The sequence below is a fragment of the Mustelus asterias genome, chromosome 7 (genome assembly GCF_964213995.1).
Source record: "Mustelus asterias chromosome 7, sMusAst1.hap1.1, whole genome shotgun sequence".
NCBI lineage: Eukaryota > Metazoa > Chordata > Chondrichthyes > Carcharhiniformes > Triakidae > Mustelus > Mustelus asterias.
In genome coordinates, this window is record NC_135807.1 from 3,652,916 (window position 1) to 3,675,367 (window position 22,452).

A 22,452-nucleotide genomic window follows, 5' to 3' on the forward strand; every position below is an offset into this window, starting at 1 on the left:
TTCACCAACCTGATTCGAGTGATGAAAAGTTTGACGTATAAGGAGAGATTAAACAGTACTCACTGGAGTTAGTACTATCATATTTCCCGTCTCTGCTCTCAGTATAGCACCCGCTCCGTTATATTTCCTGGCTGTGCTTTTGGTCTCAATCTTTCCTGCTCCATTATCTTTCCCGGTTCCGCTCTCGGTCTCACTCTTTCCCGCTCCGTTATATTTCCCGTCTCCGCTCTCAGTCTCTCTTTCCCGCTCCGTTATATTTCCCGGTTCCGCTTTCGGTCTTACTCTTTCCCGCTCCGTTATATTTCCCGTCTCCGCTCTCAGTCTCTCTTTCCCGCTCCGTTATATTTCCCGGTTCCGCTCTCGGTCTTACTCTTTCCCGCTCCGTTATATTTCCCGGTTCCGCTCTCGGTCTTACTCTTTCCCGCTCCGTTATATTTCCCGGTTCCGCTTTCGGTCTTACTCTTTCCCGCTCCGTTATATTTCCCGTCTCCGCTCTCAGTCTCTCTTTCCCGCTCCGTTATATTTCCCGGTTCCGCTTTCGGTCTTACTCTTTCCCGCTCCGTTATATTTCCCGTCTCCGCTCTCAGTCTCTCTTTCCCGCTCCGTTATATTTCCCGGTTCCGCTCTCGGTCTTACTCTTTCCCGCTCCGTTATATTTCCCGGTTCCGCTCTCGGTCTTACTCTTTCCCGCTCCGTTATATTTCCCGGTTCCGCTTTCGGTCTTACTCTTTCCCGCTCCGTTATATTTCCCGTCTCCGCTCTCAGTCTCTCTTTCCCGCTCCGTTATATTTCCCGGTTCCGCTCTCGGTCTTACTCTTTCCCGCTCCGTTATATTTCCCGTCTCCGCTCTCAGTCTCTCTTTCCCGCTCCGTTATATTTCCCGGTTCCGCTCTCGGTCTTACTCTTTCCCGCTCTGTTATATTTCCCGGTTCCGCTCTCAGTCTCTCTCTTTCCCGCTCCGTTATATGTCTCGGCTCCGCACTCCGTCTTGCTCTTTCCCGCTCCGTTATATTTCCCGTCTCCGCTCTCGGTCTCACTCTTTCCCGTCTCCGCTCTCGGTCTCACTCTTTCCCGCTCTGTTATATTTCCCGTCTCCGCTCTCAGCCTCACTCTTTCGCGCACTGTTATATTTCTCGGCTCCGCACTCGGTCTTGCTCTTTCCTGCACCGTTATATGTCTCTTTTCTGCTCTCGGTCTCGCTCTATCCCTCACTGTTCTTTTTCCGGATCTGCTTTTGGTATCATACTTTCCACACCATTCTATCTTCCAGCTTCGCTCTTGGCCTTGTTTTTTCCCACACCCTTATGTTTTCCCGCTCTGCCCTGTGTGTCGCTCTTTCCCACATCCTTTTATCTCCCTGTCTCCGCTCTCAGAGCTGCTCTTTCGTGCATTCTTTTATCCTCCTGGCTCCGCTCTCTGTCTTGCCTTTGTCACGCCCTTTTATCCTCCGCACTCCACTCACAGTCTCGCAAACTCAGCTCTCATTCTCTCAACAAATGTCTTGTCATCTTGTTCTAATTCCTGTCATTCTCCTTGTAATTGTGCAATCCTTTTCTCTTCAGATATATATTTGATTCTCTTTCGATGGGTTTGATCAAATCTACTTTTACCACCATCTCGCAGGCAGTGCATTCCAGATCCTAGCCATTCACTGCATAAAAGGTTGTCCTCATGTTGCTGTTGCTTGTTTTGCCAAGCACTTTAAATCTGTGACTCTGTCTACACTTCCTGCTGCCTCGGCAAAGCAGCCAGCATAATTAAGGATCCCACGCACCCCGGACGTTCTCTCTTCCACCTTCCGTTGGGAAAAAGATGCAAAGATCTGAGGACACATACCAATCGACTCAAGAACACTTCTCCCCGCTACCATCAGACCTTTGAATGGACCTACCTCGCATTAAGTTGATCTTTCTCTGCACCCTAGCTATGACTGTAACACTCCATTCTGCATTCTCGTTTTCTTCTCTATGAACGGTGTGCTTTATCTGTATAGTGTGCGAGAAACAATACTTTTCACTTTATACTAATACATGTGACAATAATAAATCAAATCAAAATCTTGATCCTTTTCCCAAGCCAAATAGGCTACTCTCCTCCAATCTACCTGATCAGACAAAACATGAGAAATAATGTGCGAAAGACTATGGCTGCAATCTGAAAAAATACTAAATCTGTATTCAAATTTTTTCAGGTTCTTGGAAGTGTGGAACAAGGTGATATGATTCCTTCTGAAGTGAACTAACAGATATTTTTTCAGTTGTTGACAGGTAATGTAAACTTTTACAATCTGATCATAAGATGAAGAGTTCTTCAATGTTCACTTCAGTTTACTCTTAGAAAATCAGCCCAATTTTATAAAGGTACACTACCATATTAAAATAATCATCTCCCAAGATATAATTTCATAAATATAAGAAATGGCGATCAGTGACATTAAAAGATCGGTGGATGAAGTTTATCCTGTCACTTTATTTTAGATGCTTTCTGTCAACAATTCTGCTAAATTATAAGATAATGATGGTGAAAATTATTTAACATTTATCCGAGTAATTTATATACTTTTACAAATACCATAATTTAAATTCAAAATTCAGACACTGAGTGAAGACAATGCTCTCAGAATGGATTTGTAGGAAGCAAAAGTTTTCTTTTCTAATCTTCTGACCTGATTTAACCAAACAGTGAAAAGATAGCAACATACTGTTGATTATTCTCTTCAGATCAGAAACCCCAAGACTTCTATATGAAACCAGACTAGACCCCAACAATTCTTTCTATTTTGGCATTAATGTGAGGATAAGATGTTTCACACCAGGCGCAATTCCACTGACAAACTGGGAAGCTTTTATCAAAACAAACTTTATTTAACAACACAATTTAATTATAAAAATTGAACAATAATTTATTCTCCCTCCACAAATGCTGTCAGACCTGCTGAGATTTTCCAGCATTTTCTGTTTTTGTTTCAGATTTCAGCATCCGCAGTATTTTGCCTTTATGAAGAATATTTAAACATGACAAGACACAATTCTTAACTGCAAACCTATCACTATGAATTCCAATCTAGCAAAATTTCCCTTATACAATTAAACCTCTCTTTAAAATTAGTTAGCAAAACACAGCTTGTGACTTAGGTTAGCAGGCTTGGAGCTTTCATAAAGTCTTTGGAGAGAGAAAGGCAGAGAAACACTGCTTTCTTCAAGCAGCCCAGACAGCAACTGCTTGTATTTTAAAATTAAACTGAAGCTCTTTCTTTCTTGCAAGCTTAGCTCCTCCCATTAACCACATGAATGTATCTCTGTCAATCAATCGAATCAAAACTCTACTCTGAGACCCCAGGAGAAACTTAAACACAAATGCATTAGGTCTTCTTAAACAATTACTTCATGTCTAAAATGATTACTTATTTTGTTCTCCCAGCTATTAAAGGTTTTCTTAGACAAACGGTCACCCTACAAAACAGAGTTGTGTTTTAAACATAACCCTTAGAAGAGATATAATATAAATATATTTCTTAAAGGCACAATATCAGCACACAAGTGATACTTGATGTTTTTCAGTTCATAAATTCTTTTATGATATGTAGAAAGCAATTTTGTTCCTGCATATTTGGAAGATTTTTCTATATGTATTCAGGAGAGTTTTCGATATGTATTCTGTTTTCACAATTCAGTCAGACCTCTGGCTAAATGTATTATATATTAAACCCCTGTGGTTTTTTTCAGATTATTTAAAATAAATATTTCCTATTAGAACATAGAACAGTACAGCACAGAACAGGCCCTTCGGCCCACGATGTTGTGCTGAGCTTTATCTGAAACCAAGATCAAGCTATCCCACTTCCTATCATACTGGTGTGCTCCATGTGCCTGTCCAATAACCGCTTAAATGTTGCTAAAGTGTCTGACTCCACTATCACTGCAGGCAGTCCATTCCACACCCCAACCACTCTCTGCGTAAAGCCCTACCTCTGATATCCTTCCTATATCTCCCACCACGAACCCTATAGTTATGCCCCCTTGTAATAGCTCCATCCACCCGAGGAAATAGTCTTTGAACGTTCACTCTATCTATCCCCTTCATCATTTTATAAACCTCTATTAAGTCTCCTCTCAGCCTCCTCCGCTCCAGAGAGAACAGCCCTAGCTCCCTCAACCTTTCCTCATAAGACCTACCCTCCAAACCAGGCAGCATCCTGGTAAATCTCCTCTGCACTCTTTCCAGCGCTTCCACATTCTTCTTATAGTGAGGTGACCAGAACTGCACATAATATTCCAAATGTGGTCTCACCGAGGTCCTGTGCAGTTGCAGCATAACCCCACGGCTTTTAAACTCCAACCCCCTGTTAATAAAAGCTAACACACTATAGGCCTTCTTCACAGCTCTATCCACTTGAGTGGCAACCTTTAGAGATCTGTGGATATGGACCCCAAGATCTCTCTGTTCCTCCACAGTCTTCAGAACCCTACCTTTGACCCTGTAATCCACATTTAAATTAGTCCGACCAAAATGAATCACCTCACATTTATCAGGGTTAAACTCCATTTGCCATTTTTCAGCCCAGCTTTGCATCCTATCTATGTCTCTTTGCAGCCTACAACAGCCCTCCACCTCATCCACTACTCCACCAATCTTGGTGTCATCAGCAAATTTACTGATCCACCCTTCAGCCCCCTCCTCTAAGTCATTAATAAAAATCACAAAGAGCAGAGGACCAAGCACTGATCCCTGTGGCACTCCGCTAGCAACCTGCCTCCAATCCGAAAATTTTCCATCCACCACCACCCTCTGTCTTTGATCAGACAGCCAGTTACCTATCCAATCAGCCAACTTTCCCTCTATCCCACACCTCCTCACTTTCATCATAAGCCGACCATGGGGGACCTTATCAAACGCCTTACTAAAATCCATGTATATGACATCAACTGCCCTACCTTCATCAACACACTTAGTTACCTCCTCAAAAAATTCTATCAAATTTGTGAGGCACGACTTGCCCTTCATGAATCCGTGCTGACTATCCCGGATTAATCCGCATCTTTCTAAATGGTCGTAAATCCCATCCCTAAGGACCTTTCCATCAATTTACCAACCACCGAAGTAAGACTAACCGGTCTATAATTACCAGGGTCATTTCTATTCCCTTTCTTAAACAGAGGAACAACATTCGCCATTCTCCAGTCCTCTGGCACTATCCCCGTGTAAGAAGTCTCACAACACCAGGTTAAAGTCCAACAGGTTTATTTGGTAGCAAATACCATAAGCTTTCGGAGCTTGCTGCTCCTTCGTCAGATGGAGTGGCCCAGAGACCACTCCATCTGACGAAGGAGCAGCAAGCTCCGAAAGCTTATGGTATTTGCTATCAAATAAACCTGTTGGACTTTAACCTGGTGTTGTGAGGCTTCTTACTGTGCTTACCCCAGTCCAACGCCGGCATCTCCACATCATGACCATCCCCGTGGACAGCGAGGACCCAAAGATCAAAGCCAAAGGCTCTGCAATCTCATCCCTTGCCTTCCAAAGAATCCTAGGATATATTTCATCAGGCCCAGGGGACTTACCGACCTTCAGTTTATGCAAAACTGCCAGGACATCCTCCCTCCGAACATCTATTTCCTCCAGCCTATTAGCCTGTAACACTTTCTCTTCCTCAAAAACATGGCCCCTCTCCTTGAACACTGAAGAAAAGTATTCATTCATCACCTCGCCTATCTCTACTGACTCCATACACAAGTTCCCACTACTGTCCTTGACCGGCCCTAACCTCACCCTGGTCATTCTTTTATTCCTCACACAAGAGTAAAAAGCCTTGGGGTTTTCTTTGATCCGACAAGGACTTCTCATGTCCCCTCCTAGCTCCCCTAAGCCTCTTTTTCAGCTAGTTCCTTGCTAACTTGTAACCCTCAATCGAGCCATCTGAACCTTGTTTCCTCATCCCTACATAAGCTTCCCTCTTCCTTTTCAGAAGACATTCCACCTCTTTCGTGAGCCATGGTTCCCTCGCTCGGCCATTTCCTCCCTGCCTGACAGGAACATACCTATCAAGGACACCCAGTATTTGTTCCTTGAAAAAGTTCCACTTTTCATTATTGCCTTTCCCTGACAGTTTCTGTTCCCATCTTATGCCCCCTAATTCTTGCCTAATCGCATCATAATTACCTCTCCCCCAATTGTAAACCTTGCCCTGCCATACAGCCCTATCCCTCTCCATTGCAATAACAAAAGACACCGAATTGTGGTCACTATCTCCAAAGTGCTCTCCCACAACCAAATCTAACACTTGGCCCGGTTCATTTCCCAGTACCAAATCCAATGTGGCCTCACCTCTTGTCGGCCTATCCACATATTGTGTCAGGAAACCCTCCTGCACACACTGTACAAAAACTGCCGCATCCGAACTATTTGACCTACAAAGGTTCCAATCAATATTTGGAAAGTTAAAGTCCCCCATGACAACTACCCTGTGACCCCCACATATATCCATAATCTGCTTAGCAATTTCTTCCTCCACATCTCTATGACTATTTGGGGGCCTATAGTAAACTCCTAACAATGTGACCGCTCCTTTCCTATTTCTAACCTCAGCCCATATTACCTCAGTGTGCAGATCCCCCTCAAAGTGCCTTTCCGCAGCCGTTAAACTATCCTTGATTAACGATGCTACTCCTCCACCTCTTTTACCAGCTTCCCTACACTTACTGAAACATCTATACCCCGGAACGTCCAACAACCATTCCTGTCCTTGTTCTACCCACGTCTCCGTAATGGCCACAACATCGTAGTCCCAAGTACCAATCCACGCCCCAAGTTCATCTACCTTGTTCCGGATGCTCCTTGCATTGAAGTAGACACACTTCAATCCACCTTCCTGTCTACCGGTACCCACCCTTGACCCTGATACCTTCCCCAATACCTCACCACCTTCACTGACTTCTGGACTACAACTCCTTTTCCCACTCCCCTGACAAATTAGTTTAAACCCCCCTGAAGAGCCCTATCAAATTTCCCTCCCAGGATATTGGTGCCCCACTGGTTCAGGTGCACCCCGTCCTGTTTGTACAGGTCCCATCTTCCCCAGAATGTGTTCCAATTATCCACGTATCTGAAACCCTCCCTCCTACACCATCCCTGCAACCACATGTTTAACTGCACTCTCTCCCTGTTCCTCAACTCGCTATCACGTGGCACCGGCAACGTACCAGAGATGACCACATGTTTTGTCTTGGCTCTCAGCTTCCAGCCCAGCTCCAGAAATTCCTGCTTTAAATTCCCGTCCCTTCTCTTACCTATGTCGTTGGTACCAATGTGTACCACGACTTGTGACTGTTTCCCCTCCCACTTCAGAATCATGAAAACACGGTCTGAGACGTCATGGACCTTGGCATCCGGTAGGCAACATACCATCCTCGAGCCTCTTTTGCTGCCACAGAACCTCCTATCTATCCCTCTAACTAATGAGTCCCCAATAACTATTGCCCTCCCGCTCTGCCCCTTACCCTCCCGAGCCACAGAGACGGACACAGTGCTGGAGATCCTCTCACTGCGGCTCACCACTGGTATGTCGTCCCCCTCAACCATTTCCAAAGCGGAATACTTGTTTCTAAGGGGAACGACCACAGGGGATCCCTGCACGGACTGCTTCCTCCCAGCCCCTCTCACCGTCACCCATCTGTTTTCATTCCTCGGAGTAACTGTATCCCTAAAGCTTCTGTCTATGGCCACCTCTGCGTCCCTAATGATCCCAAGTTCATCCAACTCCAGCTCCAGTTCCCTAACACGGTTTTGGAGGAGCTGCAGATGGGTGCACTTCCCACAGATGTAATCAGCAGGGACACTGATGGAGTCCCTCACCTCAAACATAGTGCAAGAGGAACATTGCACTGCCTGCACACCCATCCCCTCTGGATACCTTGCCAGTACCAGGTGGGAACAGCAAAAATGAATTAAACTCACCCCTGCTCGCCCTTTCTGCCTAAGCCCTGTGAGCCAAAGCCCTTACAGCTCACACTCTACTTCCCACACACTACACTGCCCGCTCTCGATGCTGCCCGCTGTATACTGCAGCCTACCTTTTATACTTCGCGCGCTTAAAAAACCCTTCCCAGACTCCTTAGCAGCCCACTTCCGGTTTTCACTTTAAACTTAAGAAAAATACTACTACAAAAGTAAAGGCCAAAAAAAACACACACACTAACTGACTAATTAAATAAATAAATAATTCAATCACTCTCTCACCAGCACTCCTGCCTCCAATCACTCCCTCTCTGCTTGCTCCAGTGGAACAATGAGTATTCTGAGTACTTAGATGTAGGCTGACACATCAGTGCAGCAGTGAAAGGGCTATATTGTCAGAGTTGCTATCTTTTGGATGACATGTTAATTTGAGGGTCAGTCTGCTTGTTCAGGTAAGCACAAAAGATTCCATCCTTAAAAGCAGGAAGTTCTCCTTGTGCCATAGAAACATAGAAGATAGGAGCAAATAGGACCCTGCTCCGCCATTCATTACGATCATGGCTGATCATCCAATAGCCTAATCCTGCTTTCTCCCCATAACCTTTGATCCCATTCGCCCCAAGTGCTATATCCAGCCGCCTCTTGAATACATTCAGTGTTTTGGCATCAACTACTTCCTGTGATAATGAATTCCACAGGCTCACCACTCATTGGGTGAAGAAATGTCTCCTCACCTCGGTCCTAAATGGTCTACCCCGAATCCTCAGACTGTGACCCCTGGTTCTGGACTCACCAACCATCGGGAATATCTTCCCTGTATCTACCCTGTCTAGTCCTGTTAGAATTTTATAAGTCTCTATGAGATCCCCCCTCATTCGTCTGAACTCCAACGAAAACAATCCTAACCTAGTCAATCTCTCCTCATACATCAGTCCTGCCATCCCCGGAATCAGCCTAGTAAACCTTCGCTGCACTCCCTCGAGAGCAAGAACATCCTTCCTCAGAAAAGGAGACCAAAACTGCACACAGTACTCTAGGTGTGGCCTCACCCAGGCCCTGTATAATTGCAACAACACATCCCTGACCCTGTACTCGAAACCTCTCATAATGAAGGCCAACATACCATTTGCCTTCATTACCGCCTGCTGTACCTGCATGTTTACCTTCAGTGACTGGTGCACAAATATACCCAGGTCCCACTGCACACTCCCCTCTCCCAATTTACAGCCATTCAGGTAGTAATCTGCCGCCTTGCTTTTGCTTCCAAAGTGAATAACCTCACATTTATCCAAATTATACTGCATTTGCCATTGGTTAGCCCACTCACCCAACCTGTCCAGATCATTTTGAAGGATCTCTGCATCCTTGTCATAGTTCACCCTCCCACCAACTTGGTATCATCTGCAAACTTTGAGACGTTACATTTTGTTCCCTCATCCAAATCATTAATATATATTGAGAAAAGCTTGGGCCCCAGCACCGATCGATCCCTGTGGCACCCCACTAGTTACTGCCTGCCAACTTGAAAAGCACCCATTAATTCCTACTCTTTGTTTCCTCTCTGCCAACCAGTTTTCTATCCATCTCAATATACTTCCCCCAATCACATGCGCTTTAATCTTGCACGATAATCTCTTGTGCGGGACTTTGTCAAACACTTTTTGAAAGTCCAAATATACCACATCGACTGGTTCCCCCTTGTCAACTCTCCTAGTTACATCTTCAAAGAATTCCAACAGATTTGTCAAGTATGATTTCCCCTTCATAAATCCATGTGGACTGGACTCTGTCTGATCTTTCCACTGCTTTCTAAATGCTCTGCTATAAAGTCCTTGATAATGGATTCGAGAATTTTCCCCACTACCGATGTTAAGCTTACTGGTCTATAATTCCCTGTTTTCTCTCTAACTCCCTTTTTGAATTCTGGAGTGACATTACTACCGTCCAATCTGCAGGGACTGTTCCAGAGTCTATAGAATCCTGGAAGATAACCACCATACATCCACTATTTTTAGAGCCACTCCCTTAAGTACTCTGGGATGTAGATTATCAGGCCCTGGGGATTTATCCACCTTCAATGCCATCAACGTTCCCAGCACCATTTCTCTACATAATATTGATCTCCCTCAGTTCTTCCCTCTCACTCAATCTTGCATTCTTCAGCATTTCTAGCATCTGATTTGTGGCCTCTTTTGTGAAGACAGAACCAAAGTATGTATTCAGTTGCTCGGCCATTTCTTTGTCCCCTATTATAAATCCCCCTGTTTCAGTTTGTAGGGGGAACCTACATTATTCTTCACCAACCTCTCTCTTCACATATCTATAGAAACTCTTAGCGTCAGTCTGTGTGTTCCCTACAAGCTTCCTCAGAAGACCAAGGAAATTTGGCATGTCTGCTACGATTCTCACCAACTTTTACAGATGCACCATAGAAAGCATTCTTTCTGGTTGTATCACAGCTTGGTATGGCTCCTGCTCTGCCCAAGACTGCAAACCAGCCTCCCATCCATTGACTCTGTCTACACCTCCTGTTGCCTCGGCAAAGCAGCAGCATAATTAAGGACCCCACGCACCCCGGACATTCTCTCTTCCATCTCCTTCCATCGGGAAAAAGATACAGAAGTCTGAGATCACGTACCAACCGACTCAATAACAGCTTCTTCTCTGCTGCCTTTCGAATGGACCTACCTTGCATCAAGTTGATCTTTCTCTACATCCTAGCTGTGACTGTAACACTACATTCTGCAATCTCTCCTTTCCTTCTCCATGAACGGTATGCTTTGTCTGTATAGCGCGCAAGAAATAATACTTTTCACTGTATGCTAATACATGTGACAATAATGAGTCGACTCAAATCAAATCAAAAGCTTACTTTCATTCTGTATTTTCCCCTTCCTAATCGATCCCTTGGTCCTTCTTTGCTGAATTCTAAACTGCTCCCAATCCTCAGACCTATTATTTTTCTTGGCCAATCTGTGTGCTTCTTCCTTAGATCGGATACTCTCTCTAATTTCTTTTGTTAGCCAAGGATTGGCCCTCTTACCCATCTTGCTTTTTGTTCACAAGTTGGTTGGTGTTTTTGCCACTAACATAACACTGATTTCACTTCAAAGATAATTAATTGACCGAAAGACAGTCCCAAGTCCTGAGGATATAAGTTCTCTGCTCCTGTCGTTTCCTTCTTCCCTCTCATCTCCTTTTTACTTTTTTTTGGGACTATTCTAGGAGAGTAAAAGGCTAAGAGGTTTAATAAGTATGTTCAAAATCACAAGGGGGCTGGACAGAGTAAACAGGGAGAAACTGTGCCTGCCCTGTAAAAGATCGAGAGGGCACAGATTTAATGTGATTTGCAAAAGAAGCAAATGCATTGTGAGAAAAAACGTTTTCACGCAACATAGAAACATAGAAAAACTACAGCACAAACAGGCCCTTTGGCCCACAAGTTGTGCCAAACACATCCCTACCTTCTAGACCTACTTATAACCCTCCATCCTATTACGCTCCATGTACTCATCCAGGAGTCTCTTAAAAGACCCTATTGAGTTCGCCTCCACCACCCCTGACGGCAGCCGATTCCACTCGCCCACCACCCTCTGTGTGAAAAACTTACCCCTAACATCTCCCCTGTACCTACCCCCCAGCACCTTAAACCTGTGTCCTCTCATAGCAGACATTTCCACCCTGGGAAAAAGCCTCTGAGAGTCCACCCGATCTATGCCTCTCAACATCTTATATATCTCTATTAGGTCTCCTCTCATCCTTCGTCTCTCCAAGGGGAAAAGACCGTGCTCCCCCAGCCTATCCTCATAAGGCATGCCACTCAATCCAGGCAACATCCTTGTAAATCTCCTCTGCACCCTTTCAATCTTTTCCACATCATTCCTATAGTGAGGCGACCAGAACTGAGCACAGTACTCCAAGTGGGATCTGATGAGGGTCTTATATAGCTGCATCATTATCCCCGGACTCCTAAACTCAATCCCTCGATTGATAAAGGCCAGCACACCATACGCCTTCTTAACCACCTCCTCCACCTGCGGGGCCGATTTCAGAGTCCTATGGACCCGGACCCCAAGGTCCTTCTGATCCTCTACCGTACTAAGAGTCTTTCCCTTTATATTGTACTCCTTCATCCCATTTGTCCTAACAAAATGGACCACGACGCATTTATCTGGGTTGAAGTCCATCTGCCACTTCTCCGCCCAGTCTTGCATCCTATCTATGTCCCTCTGTAACTTCTGACATCCCTCCAGACTATCCACAACCCCACCAACCTTCGTGTCGTCGGCAAACTTACCAACCCATCCCTCTGCTTCCTCATCCAGGTCATTTATGAAAATGACAAACAGCAAGGATCCCAGAATAGATCCCTGGGACACACCACTGGTGACCGACCTCCATTTAGAAAAAGACCCATCTATACCCACGCTCTGCCTCCTTTGGGCAAGCCAGTTCTGGATCCATAGGGCAGCAGCCCCTTGGATCCCATGCCCTCTCACTTTTTTTAGAAGCCTTGCATGGGGGACCTTATCGAACGCCTTGCTAAAATCCATATAAACCACATCTACCGCCTTCCCTTCGTCAATGTGTTTCGTCACATTTTCGAAGAACTCCACCAGGCTCGTAAGGCACGATCTGCCCTTGACAAAGCCATGCTGAGTATTCTTGAGCATACTAAACCTCTCTAAATGCTCATATATCCTGTCCCTCAGGATCTTCTCCACCAGTTTACCAACCACTGAGGTTTGACTTACCGGTCGGTAATTACCTGGGCTATCCCTATTCCTCTTCTTGAAAATAGGAACCACATCAACAATCCTCCAATCCTCCGGCACCTCTCCCGTCTCCATCGACGACGCAAAGATCATCGCCAGAGGGTCTGCAATCTCCTCCCTCGCCTCCCACAGTAACCTGGGGTACATCCCATCCGGACCCGGCGACGTATCTAGCTTGATGCCATTCAAAGATTCCAGCACAACCTCTTTCTTAAAGTCCACATACTCAATCCTTTCAGTCCACCGCACGCCCGCAGTACATCCACCCAGGTCCTTCTCCTCTGTGAAAACCGAGGCAAAATACTCTTTGAGCACCTCTGCCATTTCTACTGGTTCCGTACAGACTTTCCCGCCTTCACCTTTTATAGCCCTATTCCTTCACGTCTCATCCTTTTACTCTTCACATATTTATAGAACGCCTTAGGGTTCTCCTTAATCCTACCTGCCAGGGCCTTCTCGTGACCCCTTCTGGCTCTCCTAATTTCCTTCTTTAGTCCCTTCCTACAAGCCGTATACTCTTCGAAATCCCTATCTTCGCCAAGCTCTCTGAGCCTTTTGTACGCTTTCCTTTTCTTCTCGACTAGGTCCTGCACAGCTTTCGTGCACCACGGTTCCTTTAACCGACCAACACCTCCCTGTCTGCTCGGAACGTTGTCCTGTAGAACTCTAGACAGACATTCCTTGAAAAACTGCAACGAGTGGTTCAAGTCTGGGATGCTGTGTCTGGAAGTGTGGTGGAGGCAGGTTCATTTGAGGCATTCAACAGGTCATTAGAGGATTACTTGAATAGCAACAATGTGCCGGGGGATGGCTCTAAGTCATGATGCTTATTTGGAGAACTGGTGCAGACACAGTAGGCCAAATAACCTCCTGTGCTGTAACAGTTCTGTGATTCGATTTCTTTTTCCCGTTCCTCCTCATTTTCCATTCTCTTTATCTTTCTTTCTTCAGTCTCCTCTTTCCTGTATTGCCCTGTCCTCTTCCCCTTTCTTCCTACCATCTTTTCTTTTGACCATGCTCCAACCCACCTCTCCCTTGCCAAGTGCAATTTCATAGAACAGTGTGGACTCTGCTTAATAAGTTATTATTTTCTAAGTGCCCTGTTAATCTTGTCCCTAATAATAGATTTTAGCATTTTGCCTACGAATTATATTTGACTAACTGGCCTATAGTTTCAGAAATAAAAACAGAAAATGCTAGAATTACTCAGCAGGTTTGAAGAAAATCCTGCACTCTTTCTTGAAGTCACATCTCCCTGTCCTTGTGCTCTTTATTGAAGTCTTGTCTCTCTCTCTTCGGCACACCTTATAGACGTTTTGTCTGTTTCCCCATGCTTTTTAGTGACATTTTGTCTGTCTCTCCCATGCTCTTTACTGAAGTCTTGTCTCTCTCTCTCTCTCTCCTCATGCTTTTTATTCACATTTTGTCTCTCTCCCACGCTCTTTATTGAAGTCTTGTCTCTGTCCCACACGCTCTATTGGAGTCTCATCTTTGTCTGCCACCCTCTTTATCGAAGTCTCGTCTTTGTCTGCCACCCACTTTATTGAAGACTCATCCTTTCCCTCCCTGCGCTCTTCATTGAAGTCTCGTTTCCCTCTCCAGCACTCTTTATTGAAGTCACGTCGTTATCTCACAGCACACGTTATTGACGTCACAGCTCTTTTTCCCTGTGTTCCTGACTTACATCTCGCCTCTGTCTCCCTCTGCACTCTTTACTGAAGTCTCCTCTCTCTCCCTCCATGCTCTTTATTGACATTTTGTCTCTCTCTCTCCTGCACTCTTTATTGAAGTCTCCTCTCTCCCGCGCCCTTTATTGAAGTCTTGTCTCTCTCTCTCTCTCCCACGCCCTTTATTGAAGTCTTGTCTCTCTCTCTCTCTCCCACGCCCTTTATTGAAGTCTTGTCTCTCTCTCCCGCGCCCTTTATTGAAGTCTTGTCTCTCTCTCTCTCTCCCACGCCCTTTATTGAAGTCTTGTCTCTCTCTCTCTCCCGCGCCCTTTATTGAAGCCTCATCTCTCTCTCTCCCACGCCCTTTATTGAAGTCTTGTCTCTCCTCTCTCCTGCGCCCTTTATTGAAGTCTCGTCTCTCTCTCTCTCCCGCGCCCTTTATTGAAGCCTCATCTCTCTCTCTCCTGCGCCCTTTATTGAAGTCTCGTCTCTCCTCTCTCCCGCGCCCTTTATTGAAGTCTCCTCTCTCTCCTGCACCCTTTATTGAAGTCTTGTCTCTCTCTCTCTCTCCCGCACCCTTTATTGAAGTCTCGTCTCTCCTCTCTCCTGCGCCCTTTATTGAAGTCTTGTCTCTCCCCACACTCTTTTTTGAAGTCTCATCTCTCTCTCTCTCCCGTGCCCTTTATTGAAGTCTCGTCTCTCTCTCCTGCGCCCTTTATTGAAGTCTCGTCTCTCTCTCCTGCGCCCTTTATTGAAGTCTTGTTTCTCCCCACACTCTTTATTGAAGTCTCATCTCTCCTCTCTCCCACGTTCTTTATTGAAGTCTTGTCTCTCTCCTCTCTCTGTGCTCTTTATTGGAGTCTTGTCTCTCCTGCACTCTTTATTGAAGTCTCGCCTCTTTCTCCCGCGCTTTTTATTGATGTTACTTCACTCTCTCTCCGAACTCTTTATTAAAGTCTTGTCTCTCTCTGTGCTCTTTACTGAAGTCTCATCTCTCTCCCCACGCCTCTCCATCCCAGCATAACGTTTTGGCCTTAACTACTTTCTGTGCACAGATTCACCACTCAACTCACCTCAAACTGTGATCCCTACTCTGGACTACCCCAGCATCGGGAACATTCTTTCTGAATCTACCCTGTCTCACCCTGTCAGAATTTTATAAGTTTCTATGAGATCCCCTCTCACTCTTTTAAACTCCAATGAATATAATCCTAACCGACTTAGTCTCTCCTCATATGACAGCCTGCCATCCCAGGAATCAGCCTGGTAAACCTTCGCTATACTCCCTCTACAGCAAGGACATCCTTCCTCAGATAAGAACTCACAAACCCGTTATACAATTGCAGTAAATCATCCCTATTCCTATACTCAAATCTTCTTTCTATGAAGGTCAACTTACCATTTGCCTTCTTTACTACCTGCTGTACCTGCATGCTTACTTTCAGTGACTGACGCATGAGGACACCAAGGTCTCGCTGAGTATTGACCTTGCTCAAAAAATAACCTGCCTTCCTATTATTGCTACCAAAACGGATAACCTCACATTTATCCACATTATACTGCATCTGCCATTCATATGCCTGCCTCAGCCTGTCCAAATCATGATGAAGCATCTCTGCATCCTCCTCGCAGCTCACCCTCCCACTCAACTTTATATCATCTGCAAATTTGGAAATAGTACATTTAGTTCCTCTTCCAAATCATTAATATATATTGTAATATATGCCCATGCCAACACTATAGTTAAGAAAGCCCACCAATGCCTCTACTTTCTCAGAAGACTAAGGAAATTTGGCATGCCAGTTACGACTCTCACCAACTTTTACAGATGCACCACAGAAAGCATTCTTTCTGGTTGTATCACAGCTTGGTATGGCTCCTGCTCTAACCAAGACCATAAGGAACTACAAAAGGTCGTGAATGTAGCCAAATCCATCACGCAAACCAGCCTCCCATCCATTGACTCTATCTACACTTCCTGCTGCCTCGGCAAAGCAGCCAGCATAATTAAGGACCCCACGCACCCTGAACATTCTCTCTTCCACTTTCTTCCTTCGGGAAAAAGGAAGGTCACGTACCAACCGACTCAAGAACAGCTTCTGCCCTGCTGCTGTCAGACTTTTGAATGGACCTACCTCGCATTAAGTTGATCTTTCTCTACACCCTCGCTATGACGGTAACACTGCATTCTGCACTCTCTCCTTTGCTTCTCTATGAACGGTATGTTTTGTTCTGTATAGTGCGCAAGAAACAATACTTTTCACTGTATGCTAATACATGTGACAATAATAAATCAAATCAAATCAAACAGTTGGAGTCTTAGCACAGATCCTTGTGGATCCCTAGTCACTGCCTACCAATTGGAAAAAGATCTAATCCATCCAACTCTTTGCTTCCTGTCTGCTCACCAGCTTTTTATCCATCGCAAGACATTACCTGTAATCCCATATGCTTTAACTTTACATAGTAGTCTGTTATGTGAGACCATGTTTTTTTCAAAACCGGAAGTCGGGCCAGGAGAGGCCTGGGGAAGTTTTTGGAGGGTTTAAAAGCGCACCAAAGTATACAGCGGGCAGCATCGTAGCGGGCAGCAGAGTGAGTGGGAAGTTGAGTGAGCTGTCAGGGCTTTGGCTCACAGGGCTTGGACGAGCAGGGGTGAGTTTTTGTTTCCTTACACTCTTATTAACTTTTCACTGTCTTACTTGACATAAAGTGTCCAGTATGAGTGTGAAACCAGTGTGTTGTTCCCAGTGTAGGATGTGGGAGGTCCTGGAGGCATCTGGCCTCCCGGACATCCACATCTGTGAGGGGTGTGTCGAGCTGCGGTTCCTGAGGGACCGTGTTAGGGAGCTGGAACTGCAGCTCGAGGATCTTAGGCTGATGAGGGAGAATGAGGAGGTGATAGACAAGAGCTATCATCAGGTGGTCACACCAGGGCAACGGGAGGAGGCCAAGTGGGTGATGGCCAGGAAGGGTAAGGCTAGGGTGGTTGAGAGCACCCCAGTGGATTTGCCCCTGCACAACAAGTACTCCTGCTTGAGTACTGCTGGGGGGGACAGCCCGCCTGGGGGAAGCAGCAGTGGCCGTGTCTCCGCAGTGGAGTCCAGCCCTGTAACTCAGAGGGCTAAGGAAAAGAGGAGGAAGGCGGTATTAATCGGGGACTCGATGGTGAAGGGGACAGACAGGCGTTTCTGCGGAGGTAGGCGGGATTCTCGCATGGTGGTCTGCCTCCCTGGGGCCGGGATCCAGGATGTCGCTAGTCGCGTCCCGGAAATCCTGAGGTGGGAGGGAGAGGAGCCTGAGGTAGCGGTACATATTGGTACCGCTGATGTGGGTAGGAAGGGAGAAGGGGTCATGAAAAGGGAGTACAGGGAATTAGGGAGACAGCTGAGAAAGAGGAAAGCAAAGGTAGTAATCTCAGGATTACTGCCTGTGCCACGGGAAGGTGAGGGCAGGAATGGAGTGAGGTGGAAGATGAATGTGTGGCTGAGGGACTGGTGCAGGGGGCAGGGATTCAGGTTCCTGGACCATTGGGACCTCTTTAGGGGCAGGGGTGATCTGTATACAAAAAACGGGTGGAACTTGAATCACACGGGGACCAATATCCTGGCCGGTAGGTTGGCTAAGGTTACTGGGGAGAATTTAAACTAAATAGGTTGGGGGGAGGGGAGCTAGAAGAGTTGACTAGGATCAAGGAACTAATTGATGGGGTGGAGGATGCAGGGGTAAGGGGAATTACAAAATTAATGGTAGAGGAGAGGGTGCAAGTGAATGAAGGCGGTAATTTAGATAAGGGAGTAGAGGGAGAGGGTGTTCGCGACTCATCAAAGCGGGTCCAGATAAAAGCTGGAATAAGGACACTTTGCCTGAATGCACGAAGCATTCGGAACAAGGTAAATGAGTTGATGGTGCAAATCAGCACGAGTGGGTACGATCTAGTGGCCATTACAGAAACGTGGCTGAAAGGTGACCAGGACTGGGAGATGAATATCCAGGGGTATCAGGCGTTTAGGAAGAATAGACAGGAAGGAAAAGGTGGTGGGGTCGCGCTATTAATAAGAGATAATATATGTTCTTATATGTCGAAAGCCTTCTGAAAGTCTAAATAAACCACAACCACTAGTTCTCCTTGGTCAACTCTACTAGTTACATGCTCAATAAATTCCAGTAGATTCCAGTAGATCTTGGATCATTGGGACCTCTTCTGGGGCAGGTGGGACCTGTACAAGAGAGACGGGTTACACCTAAACTACAAGGGGACCAATATGCTTGCAGGGAGATTTGCTAGTGTTATTGGGGAGCGTTTAAACTAGATTTGCAGGGGGATGGGAACCAGAGTGCCAGAGCAGATAGTGGAGCAGGGGTAAAAAGACAGGTTAGTTCAAGCAAAATCACAAATGGAAGGGTTGAGTGTGGTGGAAATAATCTTTTGAGGTGTGTCTATTTCAATGCCAGGAGTATTGTGGGGAAGGCAGATGAGCTGAACATAAGAACATAAGAAATAGGAGCAGGAGTAGGCCATCTAGCCCCTCGAGCCTGCCCCGCCATTCAATAAGATCATGGCTGATCTGACGTGGATCAGTACCACTTACCCGCCTGATCCCCATAACCCTTAATTCCCTTACCGATCAGGAATCCATCCATCCGCGCTTTAAACATATTCAGCGAGGTAGCCTCCACCACCTCAGTGGGCAGAGAATTCCAGAGATTCACCACCCTCTGGGAGAAGAAGTTCCTCCTCAACTCTGTCTTAAACCGACCCCCCTTTATTTTGAGGCTGTGTCCTCTAGTTTTAACTTCCTTACTAAGTGGAAAGAATCTCTCCGCCTCCACCCTATCCAGCCCCCGCATTATCTTATAAGTCTCCATAAGATCCCCCCTCATCCTTCTAAACTCCAACGAGTACAAACCCAATCTCCTCAGCCTCTCCTCATAATCCAAACCCCTCATCTCCGCTATCAACCTGGTGAACCTTCTCTGCACTCCCTCCAATGCCAATATATCCTTCCTCATATAAGGGGACCAATACCGCACACAGTATTCCAGCTGCGGCCTCACCAATGCCCTGTACAGGTGCATCAAGACATCCCTGCTTTTATATTCTATCCCCCTCGCAATATAGGCCAACATCCCATTTGCCTTCTTGATCACCTGTTGTACCTGCAGACTGGGCTTTTGCGTCCATGCACAAGGACCCCCAGGTCCCTTTGCACGGTAGCATGTTTTAATTTGTTTCCATTGAGATAGTAATCCCATTTGTTGTTATTTCCTCCAAAGTGTATAACCTCGCATTTATCAACGTTATACTCCATTTGCCATATCCTCGCCCACTCACTCAGCCTGTCCAAATCTCTCTGCAGATCTTCTCCGTCCTCCACACGATTCACTTTTCCACTTATCTTTGTGTCGTCTGCAAACTTCGTTACCCTACACTCCGTCCCCTCCTCCAGATCATCTATATAAATGGTAAATAGTTGCGGCCTGAGTACCGATCCCTGCGGCACGCCACTAGTTACCTTCCTCCAACCGGAAAAACACCCATTTATTCCGACTCTTTGCTTCCTGTCGGATAGCCAGTCGCCAATCCACTTTAACACACTACCCCCAACTGAAGGCATGGATAGACACATGGAAATATGACATTATAGCCATTAGTGAAACTTGGCTACAGGAGGGGCAGGACTGGCAGCTCAATGTTCCAGGGTTCCAATGTTTCAGGCGGGATAGAGGCAGAGAGATAAAAGGTGGGGGGGTGGCATTGTTGGTCAGGGAAAATGTTACAGCAATACTCAGGCAGGATAGATTAGGGAGCTTGTCTACAGAGGCCCTATGGGTGGAGCTGAGAAACAGGAAAGGTATGACCACATTAATGGGCTTGTATTATAGACCACCCAATAGTCAGCGAAAATTGGAGGAGCAAATCAGCAGAGAGATAGCTGACAACTGCAAGAAACACAAAGTTGTGATAGTAGGGGATTTTAATTTTCCACATATAGATTGGGACTCGCATACTGTTAAAGGTTTAGATGGGGTAGAGTTTGTAAAATATGTTCAGGAGAATTTTCTACATCAGTATATAGAGGTGCCAACTAGAGAGGATGCGATATTGGATCTCCTATTGGGAAATGAGTTAGGGCAGGTGATGGATGTGAGTGTGAGGGAACACTTTGGATCCAGTGATCATCATGCCATTAGTTTCAACCTGATCATGGATAAGGATAGATCTGGTCCTCGGGTTGAAGTTCTGAACTGGAAAAAGGCCAAATTTGATGAAATGAGAAGGGATCTGGGAAGTGTGGATTGGCACAGGCTGTTCTCTGGTAAGGATGTAAATGGAAAGTGGGAGGCCTTCAAAGGAGAAATTTTGAGAGTGCAGGGTTTGTATGTTCCTGTCAGGATTAAAGGCAAAGTAAATCAGAATAAGGAACCTGGTTCTCGAGGGAGATTGTAACACTGATTAAGAGGAAGAGGGAGTTGTATGAAATGTGCAGGCAGCAAGGAACAGATCAGATGCTCGAGGAGTATAAAAAGCGCAAGAAGCTACTTAAGAGGGAAATCAGGAGGGCTAAAAGAAGATATGAGGTTGCTTTGACAGACAGAGTGAAGGAAAATCCAAAGAGCTTCTATAGGTATGTTAGGAGCAAAAGGATAGTGAGGGATAAAATTGGTCCTCTTGAAGACCAGAGTGGTAGACTGTGTATGGAACCAAAAGAGATGGGAGAGATACTAAATGGTTTTTTTGCATCCGTATTTACTGAGGAAACGGGCATGAAGTCTACGGAAATAGGGCAAACAGGTAGGGAGGTCATGGAACCTTTACAGGTTAAAGGGGAGGAGGTGCTCGCTGTCTTGAGGCAAATCAGAGTGGATAAATCCCCAGGACCGGACAGGGTATTCCCACGGACCTTGAGGGAAGCTAGTGTTGAACTTGCAGGGGCCCTGGCAGACATATTTAAAATGTCAGTATTCACGGGGGAGGTGCCGGATGATTGGAGGGTGGCTCATGTTGTTCCGTTGTTTAAAAAAGGTTCCAAAAGAAATCTGGGAAATTATAGGCCAGTAAGTTTGACGTCGGTGGTGGGCAAATTATTGGAAGTTGTGATAAGGGATAGGATCTACAAATATTTGGATAGACAGGGACTTATTAGGGAGAATCAACATGGCTTTGTGCGTGGTAGGTCATGTTTGAACAATCTATTAGAGTTTTTCGAGGAGGTTACCAGGAAAGTGGATGAAGGGAAGGTGGTGGATGTTGTCTACCTGGATTTCAGCAAGGCCTTTGACAAGGTCCCTCATGGGAGGTTAGTTAGGAAGGTTCAGTCGCTAGGTATACATGGGGAGGTAGTAAATTGGATTCGACACTGGCTCAATGGAAGAAGCCAGAGAGTGGTTGTGGAGGATTGCTTGTCTGAGTGGAGGCCTGTGACTAGTGGTGTGCCGCAGGGATCGGTGTTGGGTCCATTGTTGTTTGTCATCTATATCAATGATCTGGATGATAATGTGGTAAATTGGATCAGCAAGTTTGCTGATGATACAAAGATTGGAGGTGTAGTGGACAGTGAGGAAGGTTTTCAAAGCTTGCAGAGGGATTTGGACCAACTAGAAAAATGGGCTGAAAAATGGCAAATGGAATTTAACGCAGACAAGTGTGAGATATTGCACATTGGAAGGACAAACCAAAGTAGAACCTACAGGGTAAATGGTAGGACTCTGAAGAGTGCAGTTGAACAGAGGGATCTGGGAATACAGGTACAGAATTCCCTAAAAGTGACGTCACAGGTGGATAGGGTCGTAAAGAGTGCCTTTGGTACATTGGCCTTTATAAATCGGAGTATCGAGTATAAAAGTTGGAGTGTTATGGTAAGGTTATATAAGGTATTGGTGAGGCCGAATTTGGAGTATTGTGTACAGTTTTGATCACCTAGTTACAGGAAGGATGTAAATAAGGTTGAAAGAGTGCAGAGAAGGTTCACAAGGATGTTGCCGGGACTTGAGAAGCTGAGTTACAGAGAGAGATTGAATAGGTTGGGACTTTATTCCCTGGAGCGTAGAAGATT

General features: G+C 45.7%; 1 protein-coding gene across 2 annotated transcripts in view; it reads left to right on the forward strand.

Moving 5' to 3' along the window:
• LOC144496049 (uncharacterized) overlaps positions 1–22,452 on the forward strand; it is a 140,191-nt gene that overhangs the window by 46,490 nt on the left and 71,249 nt on the right. The window contains exon 2 of one of the 2 annotated variants that reach the window (XM_078217001.1): positions 2,192–2,267. The exons of the other annotated variant lie outside the window; for it this stretch is intronic. The gene's annotated coding sequence lies outside the window, so the exon portion shown is untranslated. The remainder of the gene's footprint in view (positions 1–2,191; positions 2,268–22,452) is intronic. 2 annotated transcript variants of the gene reach the window in all.